Below are 12,699 nucleotides of genomic sequence, written 5' to 3'. Positions count from 1 at the left end.
TGCTGCCTGCCCACACCACCACAGACTTAATTTACTTGTCTAACACATCAAAATTTCAGACACGTTCATGCCTTCTTTCCCGATGATCTTCTCACTTCCTTCTTACTTCCTTCTCTCTTCCAAAGAGCCAAAGCTCACATGAGCCGGATTCTCCAGCCACACAGCCGTCACTGTCCTTTTCACCCTCGGCAGTTTCTCATCATTTCTTCTTGCTTGGAGAATGTTGTTTCTCTATATATTTCCAATTGTTTTACCCTGATACATTTGTAGCCTCATTTATTAATGGAGATTAAAACAACAACAACAAAATGGTCCAGTCCCAAATTCAACAACCTGAATTAATGAAAACTCCCCAGTAGAGCAGTAGACTGTCCCAGATCTAACTTTAATACATGTCAGATTTCAAAGATTCTCTTCTACCTATAAGAAAGAGTGTTGTATTTCAGTTGGGGTCCGAGTGGAGAAGCACTCAGCTAGGGTTAGTATATGCTGAGGTTCATGCTTAAGGAGTCAGGCTGAGGGTTTTCAGAGGCTTATTACTACTCTTTTTTTCTCATTCTATTCTCCCTAGGAAAATTCCATCAAAGGAATTTTTTTATCTAACCAATAGGAAAACAGGTGAGTGAGGCAAAATTTCCAATTTGCCAGAACTAAAACACATAGGTATTTTATCCAATATTTCATACTCAATTCACTGCACCCTGGAATGTCCTTTCTTTATATCGTGGGCTTAAATTAACTGAGCCTTGGATTACCTCTACAGCGCATTTCCCTCAGGTGTTTGAGAAGCTGGGATTACTGTTTTAAGTCATCCCTCGACTGCCCATACACTGCCTTTAACAAGCCCTGATGATTAAGAGAGCCAGCTGAGCCATGAAAAAAATGGTACCTTTACCAAGTAATGCCAATAATACCACACCTCTTTTTCCTTGGAGGAACCATCTTATCACTTAAAAAAATAAAGCTAAAAATACATGGATATGTGTATCTATTCTCTTATGGTTGGTTAAGACCTTGAATAAGTTAGATTATGTTTGATAGGAACTTAAGTTTCAAGATGGTTGTGATAGATCCCCAAGTGCATAGAAATGGTGCTATAACTGAATAATCTAAGGATAAAACCAGAGAAAATTACTTTTCCCCATATAGTAATTAACTCACCTGGATTTGCAATGTCTCTGCCTAAAAAACAAAACAAGATAGAATCAGTGATGTTTTGAAGTATGTTAAGAACTTTCAAAAGATTACTACTTTATACAAAGATGCTATAAATTCCCTCAGAGATTAAAAGGGTGGAGGATTTCTCTGACTCCTCTAGAATAGCCTCATTGACCCATTATTTTTCAGTCTGTATGTCTAGCCAGCTCTTTCCCAAACAACTAGAATGATGCAGCAAGCTGTCAGAGCTGGTGAAAGGAATATTGAAATTTACAAGCTTCTTAGTATTTGCAAATTGAATACTTGTGTTATTCATTGGGAGCTTTAGTAAAAGAAAAGAATCACTTCCTTTGTGAGGTAGTTCACAGTTCTTTAAAAACACTCAAATTATCTCAAAGACTTGTTAAATTTCTGCAGTAAATGTGTTTTAGCAAAAGCTGAATATAAATAGGGACTTCCTTTAGCACCCCATTTTTCAGTAACCAAAGTCAAGTCGTTATAAGACAAAACAAGTCAGCCTTCCAGTTCAGAGTATCTCCAAAAGCAAATTCTCTAGAGTTAAGGGCCAAAATCTCAACAGAAACATGTATATATTTCAAGTTCTATCATGAATTAGAATTAATAATGTCCAGTAAACCTATATGCAAACTCATTATGATAAGGCTACAACTATGCTAAAAAATTCATTTGTATACTTGAATACTAAGGTTTCTCAGGGAGAGGCAGGTCATGAGGTTTGAATTCACTTCAAAATAATTTTTCAGATACTCAGAACTTACCTTTTTGCTGCTAATTTTTCTTTCCCATGAGTCTTTTTGTGTAAAAATAAATATATATTTTTACTTTCCCTTCTTTATTATATAAAAGACATATACTATTAGTTATCTATTGCTGCATAACCTATAACTATAAAACGAAACAATTAGAACAATACACATTTAATATCTCACAGTCTCTGTGGGATCAGGAATTCAGACACAGCTTCACTAAGTGGATCCTCTGCTCCAGGGTTTCTCATGAGATTGCAATCACAGTGTCAGCCCAGGGTCCCTAACACGGCTGCAGTCAAGGGGGCAGCCCAGGCTGAAGTCATCTCAATGTTCAGCTGAAACAGGATCCACTAGCTCACTCAGTGGTTGGTGGCAAGATTTGGTTTCTCCCAAGCTACTAAATTGAGGGTCTCACTTTCTTGAAGGCTGTTCACAGGAGGCTGCCCAGATAACCCTCTCCATCAAAGCTAGCATATGAGGAGATCCAGGGAGGGAGGATATCAACAAGACAGAAGTCATAGTCTTTTATGACGACCTTCCATCACTTTTGCTGTAATCTATCTTTGAGAAGCAAGTCACGAAGTTCAGCTACATTCAGGGGAGGGCTAGAATACCAGGAAGTAGGGATAACTGGAAACCATGCCAGAAGCTGCCTACTACAACTATATTTATACTCTTTTTACAACTGTTTTTTTTTTTTTTTTATATAAGAATAAATTGCAGAAATTATTTGCTCTCAGTTTATAGAGACTTTTTCATGGTCACATAGTAGTCCACTGGTTGTGGTACCATATTCAACCAATTTTTTGTAGTTGGGCATTTAGGTTATTTCCCACATTTTATTATTACAAACAATGACACAGTCAACAGCCCTCTACATTTTTAATTTCACATTTGTGTAGGTGTATCTTCAAAGTAAATCTCTAAAAATGGTCAATAGGTAAATGCATATTTAACTTTATTAGATATTGCAAAATTCCCCTCTACAGGGATTGTAACATTTTGCCCTCACACCAACAGGACAACATATGTTGCTCCAAAGCCTTACCAACAAAGTATATTGTCAAGCTTTTATGTTTTTGCCAGTCTTTCAATCGTTCCATATATTTAAGAGCCATTAGATATCTTTTTCTGTGAACTGTTTATGTCTTTTGCCCATTTTTTTTCTATCAGGTTTTGGCCTTTTTTCCCCTCACTTTTTAGGACCCCCTTTATACATTAAGAAAATTGGCTCATTGTCTATTATATGTTGTAGATATTTTCTCCCAAATGGTCATTTGTCTTTTGACTTTGCTGATGATTTTTTTCCCCATGCAAAAGTTTTATGTAGTCAAATTTATCAATCTTTAATTTTATTACTTCTGAATTTTAAGTCATAAATAGAAAGATTTTCCCACACCAAATTTATAAGAAAATTCACTGATGTTATCTCCTAGAACATGAATAGTTTCTTTTTTTATATTTAAATCTCTGATCCATTTGCAGTTTATTCTAGTGTTTTATGGAAAATGGATCAGAGATTTAAATATAAATTTAAATTTGATGAAATTATCTTTCATCAAATCTAGCCAAAATACAAAAATCATATACATCAATACATATTGATTTTTGTACCTTAATTTTACATCTTATTACAATGCATCAATATATCCCAAACCACGTAAGCACACTATGCCTATCCATAATCTGAGTAAATGGGAATTTGAGAGGCTTCAAGGTTATCCACAATTTATACCTAACCAAAATGCTTGAAATTCTAGTAACTTTTAAAATCCTGGTTAAAGAATTTATTACTGCTAGTTTTAAGGGTGAAGAAATTTTAATGATTACAGTGCATTTTGAAATGTTCCACTTAAATCATAAACAGTAAGGGAAATACTGCTTTTATTATACAGGTTAAATCAGTTTTTACTAAACTGATTTACTATTTTAAATAACTAATATTTTTTAGAAACAAAATGAATAAATGCTCATGCTTCAGATAGTGCAATGCCAAGTTTAATACTACCTCAGATATCACATTAAAAGAAATAAGTTCATACATGCTGAATGAACAAACAGATGAGTAATACTAATAGGCACTAGGCCATTTATCCATTACAGTAATGAATGCCACCTCATATTCATTTGGTCAGGAAGAAAAATCTAAGCAGTTTCTGTCCACAAACATCAATATTTCTTACTGATAGATGAAATCAAATCACAAAAGCAAGCAACTTTTATTGACGGTTTTCCCTCTACTAAATCTGCTTTCTGACAAGCAATGAAATAATAACACATACTATCAGAATCAAATTCTGTAATCACCAACAGGAACTCTCTGAAATCTAAATGAAGATGAAGACCCATGTATGGGATGTACTTGAAATCTTAAATAGTTACAATAAGATCACCTCAAATAGTTATTTTTAGCCCAAACACATAAGCCAAAGAACACTAAATACAAATCAATTAAGTTGTCAGAAAATCTCTTCAACTCCAGCCCTATAATGTGAAAACTACACTATGCAAAATTGCTGAGGTTAAAATGCAACACCATTTTAGAAAGAATAATTTTTTTAATGCACACTGAAAGGAAAAGTCTCAGTTGAAGTAAATGTCCTTGAGTTCTTTACGTAAACAAGTTTTGAATGTGGTAATGAGAAAGAACATACTGGATTTATATGCTAGAACTATAGCTCACCTTAACATAAAAAAAAAAAAAATCAAATTGCAAAGATGCCTTCCCCTTCACCTAATTCTGTATTAACCTTCCACTTTTATATTTAACAGTCAATCCCAAGCCAGCTCATCCCACCTCCCTGTAAAGCACTTTAATATTTCTTTCCTTCTATAATAATAATCTAATAAGAGTGTGTAATTTTGCCTCACTTTTCTTTCTTTGAGAGTATTTAGGGAATAATAATAAATGAAGGTTTTGACATTTAATAGAATTTAGCCACAGCTTTATTAAACTTCACTGAACTCCATCAAGTTCATTTTTATATAGGGCTGAATATCTTAACACAACTCAAAAACCAATTCATACAATTTCTGATGTTGTACAGTTCCAGATGGGTTCAAGTGTAGTTTTTAGAATAGACCGGAATCAGAAAACAGTAGTTATGTAAAATTTTTAAAAGATTCTGTAAAACCACAAAAAAATTTGAACTTTAAAAAATATTAAGAACATATGATATTTAAAAGATAAGGAGAAACTGATAGCATTCTAGTTCAAGATAAAGCTTTCCATCTGTTCTTTTTTGCAGCCAAACAAACCTATCCCCATTATGGAAGATCCATCATTCCAAAATTTCAAACAGCCCTTTTATTTCCCTAATCAGAAGCCTGTACAATAGTCAAAAACATACCTGACAAAACAGGCCTCTTGTCATTTATTGCTGCTTACTCTTGAATGCATTTCACAGCTTGAATAAGTCTTTGTTTTACCAACTCTACCCCACAAAAAAGCTCACTTGTCAACCCACATAGAAAATAACTCAAATTGCTTCTTTACAACTTGAGATTATAGAGTGGTGGTAACCATTTCATCCAGAGTACCTTAGCAATGCCAATTTATTTCTGACTTTTACATTTTAAAGCACCCAAATCAGATGGTTCAGTAACCCTCAAATAAAAATTCCTAGTAAGCATTTAAAAAATAAGAATCAAAAAGTGGTTCTTTATCACCAAGGTCACGCAGAAAAATGTAGGAGTAACCAACTGCTCAATGAGTAAGTGCATTTACATTAAAGGTTAATATATTCAGTCTTGCAGTTCAGGAATAAACCATCTGGTTTCAAATGCAGAGTTGAAATGAGTCTATAAAAAGGTAAGAATTCTTGAAAACAGCTCAGAAACATACATCCAGCAACTTCAAGTATTCACTATTTCTTTTTTTAAAAAATTTTATAATTTATATTTAAACCTACCAAATGAACATCTGCCTTTGACACATCACTGACACACAGTCAATAGGGTATTGTTATCTATGGATTTCAATCTACCAAGAGTTGTTGTCATTTTAATGTGTCAGTATAGCAGTCAAGTAGACCTATACCTGCCCTAAGAAAAGAATTACATTCCTCCTCTGCCTTCTTCCCTCTACCTATGGGCATCTCCCTCTCCATCTTGTGGGCACAGGCCCATGCAGGGCTGGAACCTGTGGCCTGTGGCCTCACCTCCATGACTCCCCTGAGAAGAACTGCCATTTTTTGACTTCTCAGCAATACTTGCTACTCTTCCAGTACCTCTGTAAGAGTGTCCACCAAATGGAATAAACCACTTTCTTAACCTTGTAGAAACACACCAAATAACTTCAAGCAAGGTCCAAAATTAAAGGTCAAAATACAATCCTCTGGTCCCCAAAAGTCCTTTGTATCTGTTATCTATTGCAATTTACCAAACTACCCCAAAACTTAGTGGCTCAAAATAGCAATTTATGATGTCTCACAATTCTGAAGGTAGTTCTTCTGTTCCACATGGTGTTGGCTGGGGTCCCTCATGCAGCTTCATTTTTTTGGTAGCTGAGCAGGGGCTGGATCGACCAAGAAGACCTCATTCATATAGCTAGGACTTAGTGCGGTTCTCAGCTGGACAACTCAGTTTTTCTCCATGTGGCCTCTCTCTCATATGGTGACTCACCTTCCAGGGCCTCCCCACATGGTTCTTCTCACCATCAGGATGGCCTGGAGTTCCCTACATCATGGCAGCTGGATTCCAAGAAAGCAAGAGCAAAACTGCCACTCCCTCAAAACAAGGCCCAGAACTGGCTCAGCGTCACTTTTTTGTCTTCAGTATTCTATTGGTCAAAGCAAGTCACAAGGGCAGCCCAGCTCAAGGTGGGAGCAGTGTTCAGGAGATAGACTGCAACTCTTGATAGGAGTGGAATGCATATATAGGAAAAGGAGGAATTGTTGCGCAGCTATCTTGGGAGACTATCTATCACATCCTAAGCATAACTTGAATGAAAATTCCGCTAAAGAAGAAGAGAAGGTGTCCTGGGACCTAATGAAATTTAAAAGCTTTTGCACAGCAAAGGAAACCATAAACAAGACGAAAAGACAACTCTCAGAATGGGAGAAAATATTTGCAAACAAAGCAACTGACAAAGGATTAATCTCCAAAATATACAAGCAGCTCATGCAGCTCAATATCCAAAAAACAAACAACCCAACCCCAAAATGGGCAGAAGACCTAAATAGACATTTCTCCATAGAAGATATACAGATTGCCAACAAACACATGAAAGGATGCTCAACATCACTAATCATTAGAGAAATGCAAATCAAAACTACAATGAGGTATCACCTCAGACCAGTCAGAATGGCCATCTTCAAAAAACCTACAAACAATAAATGCTGGAGAGGGTGTGGAGAAAAGGGAACACTCTTGCACTGTTGGTGGGAATGTAAATTGATACAGCCACTGTGGAGAATGGTATGGAGGTTCCTTAAAAAACTAAAAATAGAATTACCATATGACCCAGCAATCCCACTACTGGGCATATACCCTCAGAAAACCATAATTCAAAAAGAGTCATGTACCACAATGTTCATTGCAGCACTATTTACAACAGCCAGGACATGGAAGCAACCTAAGTGTCCATCGACAGATGAATGGATAAAGAAGATGTGGCACATATATACAATGGAATATTACTCAGCCATAAAAAGAAATGAAATTGAGTTATTTGTAGTGAGGTGGATGGACCTAGAGTCTGTCATACAGAGTGAAGTAAGTCGGAAAGAGAAAAACAAATACCGTATGCTAACACATGTATATGGAATCTAAAAAAAAAAAAAGGTTCTGAAGGACCTAGGGGCAGGACAGGAATAAAGACGCAGACATAGAGAATGGATGTGAGGACACGGGGAGGGGGAAGAGTAAGCTGGGACTAAGTTAAAGAGTGGCATTGACTACCAAATTTTGTAGTGGCATATACACTACCAAATGTAAAATAGATAGCTAGTGGGAAGCAGCCACATAGCACAGGGAGACCAGCTCGGTGCTTTGTGACCACCTAGAGGGGTGGGATAGAGAAAGTGGGAGGGAGTCGCAAGAGGGAGGGGATATGGGGATATATGTATACGTATAGCTGATTCACTTTGTTATACAGCAGAAACTAGAAACTAACACAACAATGTAAAGCAATTATACTCCAATAAAGATGTTAAAAAAAATTTTTTTAATAAAAAATAGGGTAACATATGTTTACTTGTTAACTCTTTGCTAGCATAGGAAACAGACATTAAATAATACAAGGAGGAAATGTCAAGAAAAGTCTATTTTTGTTTAATGCTATGATATTTAAAAATCAGGACAGCATGACATGCTTCTTTTATTCTTAATATCACTCAGTTCCATGATTACTAAAATTTAGTAAAAATACCACTGTAGTAACTAATGAGAGGTACACTGCTATACCAGAGCTTTCCCAGCTTGGCTTTCTTTCTTTCTTTTTTTTTTTTTAAATAAATCTATTTGTTTATTTATTTTTGGCTGCGTTGGGCTTTCGTTGTTGCACTCAGGCTTTCTCTAGTTGCGGCGAGCAGGGGCTACTCTTCATTGCGGTGCGTGGGCTTCTTATTGTGGTGGCTTCTCTTGTGTTGTGGAGCATGGGCTCTAGGCACATGGGCTTCAGTAGTTGCAGCACGCGGGCTCAGTAGTTGTGGCTCACAGGCTCTAGAGCACAGGCTCAGTAGCTGTGGCGCACGGGTTTAGCTGCTCCACGGCATGTGGGATCTTCCCAGGCCAGGGATCAAACCTGTGTCCCCTGCATTGGCAGGAGGATTCTTAACCACTGCGCCACCAGGGAAGCCCCTTGGCTTGCTTTCAATGGCAATCAGTTATATCCTACTGCAGTAAACACAGAGGTCCAGGAATTTGAACAGGCGCTACGTAAAGGAGTCAGAGCACCTTTCCCAAAACCACAGATCACATAGGAGTATCTATTACTGCATTGGTAGCTATGTTAATACTTAGTTAATACTTACACTGTTTTCATCCCCCAGTAATTATTTAAGTCTTGCCAGGGTATAGGCATGTTTGGAAAGAAAATGATGTTACAGTATCAATTCCTACCTTTGAGTACCACTTCAAATTTACAACCAAAGTATGAAGATATTGCTTCCCCAATAACCTCCTTTCTGATGTCCAAGAGATAGAAGGAAAAGAAAATTGAAATAAAAATGGAGGCCCCCCCCCCAGAGGAAGAAGAATAAGAAGTTATATGCCTAAAGTACCCTTCCTATACACTAAAGTCTTGACTAGCCCCAAGAGCCTTTCTCTTTAAAAGAGTCAACAGTAATTGGACTATGGTGGATTGATCTTTAGAAACCATATGGAATGATGGAAATGCCATCAAATGAGATAGGGAAGACTGGAGCAGGAACAGGTTTGAAAGGGAAGAGTTTTGGACATAATCCGGTTTGCGATGCCTGTTAGATATCCAAGTGGAGAAGTCAAGTCAGTGGTTAAATACTGATTTCTGTAGTTCAGGCTCTGGGCTGGAGATATAAATTTGGGATTTGTTGGCATCTACTTGGTATATCAGCTATGAGAATGGATGCAATCACCAAGGGAGTGAGTGTGCTGGAATACTTGAGCAATCAGAGGAAAGGGAGAAAAGGGAGCATCAGTTAATGAAACTGAGAAGAACTGGCCAGTGTATCCAGATGAAAACCACAAAACTATGTGAAGAAAGGGTATCAAGGAAGAGGGTGTGAGCAACTGTGTCATATGCTCTGAGAAGTCAAGTAAAAAGAAGACTGAGAATTGACCATTAAAAAACAAAGCAAAAACAAAATGCATTATTTCACAAGCACAATTTCAAACTGCCCTGTGAGACAGCATCTAATCATGCCCTAATAACCACATAAATTTAAATTTTCTAGTCCCATATTCTTCTACTTAAGATTAAGGGAAAAGCTATTAAGTAAACTGGTTTTCTGTCAGACACAAGTGCAAATGTTATTTTTTGATTCCCAAAATCAACATGGCATGACCATATGCCTTACCTCAACAACAGCATTTCCTACAGTGCAGGACACAGCCTGCTGTTAAGATCAGACCTGAGGCTCCAGTACCCATCTGTTTTGAAGTCTCCTTTTCCCTAGTCTTCCTTATCTACAGAAAATGATCTGAGTAAAAGAAAAGAAAATTAAAAAAAAAACAAAACAGATATAATACAAGTCAAAAGCAAACCATAAACTGTAAGAGCAACACTGCAACACCCCAAAGATTAAAATAAAAATTCCACTGAGAAAAAAACTTAACATTGTCTTGAGTTCTTATCTTTAAGTATCTTTTTTCACCAAATCGTAGAACAAGTCAATATGAAGAACTTGCAAAAGGAATCACACACTCTCAAAAAAGAACTTTACCCACTGTCTGACACCTATGTGTTACATATGGCAAGTAAACAGCATAAATGTTAAGAATGTTACTGTTACATTAACAGGGCTGCAAGGATGATGGACTCTTAAAATGCTAGAGTAACTCATTTTTCTCAGGACAGGAAAAAAGAAAGAAAGAAAAAAAAGAAAGAGATCAAAATGATAAACTCTCTAGCATTTCGTCACATTTCCCTTGATGCCACGATTTTCTTCAAGCCCATGACACTATTATCTTGTCATCCATCTTCCAGCTATAAGAATAAAAGTGTTTATTACTTTACACATTAGCTATATTTCTAATGAAGCAGTGTACAAATAGAACTGTATTTTCCTTATGATTGAGATTATGATTTCAGAGTTCTGAAGTAAGACATACTTTAAAATTATCTTTCAAAATGAAACACACTCAATCAACAGTGAGATATGCATGGAATGCTAGTACATGTGAGACAGCACTGCAGGCACTGTGATTTCAAACCACAGCTCCTGCTTACAAGGAGGTATGACCTCTGTGCAGTCATACAAACATATGGGCCTAAAAGGTAACAATAAAGAGGTGGGTAACATTAGCACCAAGTGATACAGTGATACAGAAAATAAGTGATATGGAACCTCAGGTCTACAAAAGATGACTCCCGAGAGATGTGGTCTAGACAGTCTCCAAAAGCCAATGGATCTTCCCCAGGGCCTTTCAGATGGAGTAGGAATTGAACCTAGAGGGAAGAGACAGGACGTGGCATGGACAAAGGCACAGAGGTGAGGTGGTTCTAGGTCGATGACTACATACGACCAGTTGAAGTGGAAAATTCAAACAGGAAGATTGAAAAGAAAAGGAAACGAATGGCCATGTGCTAAGGACAGCACTAGTGCTCTTCTTTCCCTCTCATTTCTCTCTTCTTCTCCCCATACCCCATACCACCCTCTGCCTAGCTTTGAATTAACCATGGCCTCTGGAGTCAGAGAAACTTGAATCCCAACTACACTTCTCAGTACCTGTATAACCTGAGAAAGTTATTGAACTATCTGGGCCTCAGTTTCCTTACATATGAATGGTGATAAGTATATCTATTTTTTTTAAATCTTATATTTTTATTATTTTTTTATTGGAGTATAATTGCTTTACAATGTTGTGTTAGTTTCTGCTGTACAACAAAGTAAATCAGCTATATGTATATATACATCCCCTCCCTCTTGGACCTCCCTGCCACCCACCCCTATCCCACCCATCTAGGTCATCAGAGAGCACCGAGCTGAGCTCCCTGTGCTCTACAGCAGGTTCCCATTAGCCATCTATTTTACACATGGTAGTACTTACATATTTATAGTAATAATAATACTTAGTACTGTGTTAGACACCATGCTCAGATCATTTGTACTCATTTAAACCTTATTTAATCCTCAGCTGCCCTCAGGGTATATATTATTTCCTTTGTGCATTGAGAAAATTGATAAGCAGGTCAAATTAGTTGGCCCAAACCATAAAGACAAAAATTGGCAAAGCAAGGATGGATCAGAGGTGTTGTTGACCCCAAAGTCCTTATTCTTAGCCACTCTGATACACTAGACATAATAAATGCAAGACTTCAGTACAAAGCCTGCAGATAGTACAATGCCTGCTCTTGATATTATCATTACTGTCCAAAATTCTATAAGATGGTTTTTATTTGTTATTCTTGTTTTTCTTGCTATTATCATTACTATTGCAGATGAGAAAACTGAAATCCAGAGATTTTATTTAACTTTCCCCATGTGACATTGCTGGTAATTGACAGAGCAAAAATAGACTAGAGTCTGATTAACCAAGTTCTTAGATTTCAAGTTGAGAAGTTCATTTTCCTCCATTAATAGAGCACCACTGCAGTTTGTTTAATGTAGGAATAGAATGATAAAGGCATTGCTTTAGGAAGGTTAATCTGATTCTTGAAGGTTTTACTTAATATTTCCCTAACAGAATCAAAATTTTCTGTCTTTGGACCTCTTCTGTAGTCCACAAATGCCTATATCACTTTGTTATATATGTTGGACATAGTTCTTCCCTCTAGTCTTGACTAGAAGTTCTTTAAGAGGAAAATTTATTTCCTATATATCTTTCCATATCCAGAGCTTAGCACAAATGTACCAAATTTAGTGCATATGCAAAAGTGTTTGATGGATAAATGAATGGATGAATGAGATGGATATGATAAATTCAAATGGAAGCACTTTTAGGAGTCTAGATGGCAGCTTCAGGGATTTATGAACCCCACTGAAATTTATATAAAATGTGGACTATACATACTTAAGAAGTTTTTTCAAGAAAGAAGTTCCACAGTTCTCGTCAGATTCTCAGAAAGATGCAGGACTTCATAAACATTAAGTGCCATTAGACTCAAGGTAGAGAGACCAGTTAAAAGTAA

General features: G+C 36.8%; 1 long non-coding RNA gene across 1 annotated transcript; it reads right to left on the bottom strand.

The window, feature by feature from the left end:
• Positions 1–351: 351 nt before the first annotated feature.
• LOC133099377 (uncharacterized) lies at positions 352–9,996 on the bottom strand. Its single transcript, XR_009702321.1, has 3 exons — positions 9,926–9,996; positions 1,162–1,182; positions 352–420 (listed from the first exon to the last, which is right to left on the bottom strand). It is a non-coding gene; the product is annotated as an uncharacterized LOC133099377 (long non-coding RNA).
• Positions 9,997–12,699: the final 2,703 nt, after the last annotated feature.

Source organism: Eubalaena glacialis, chromosome 1 (genome assembly GCF_028564815.1).
Source record: "Eubalaena glacialis isolate mEubGla1 chromosome 1, mEubGla1.1.hap2.+ XY, whole genome shotgun sequence".
In the NCBI taxonomy this organism is placed as follows: Eukaryota; Metazoa; Chordata; class Mammalia; order Artiodactyla; family Balaenidae; genus Eubalaena; species Eubalaena glacialis.
Note: the sequence above shows the minus strand (reverse complement) of the source record. Positions and strands in the feature narration are given on the sequence as shown.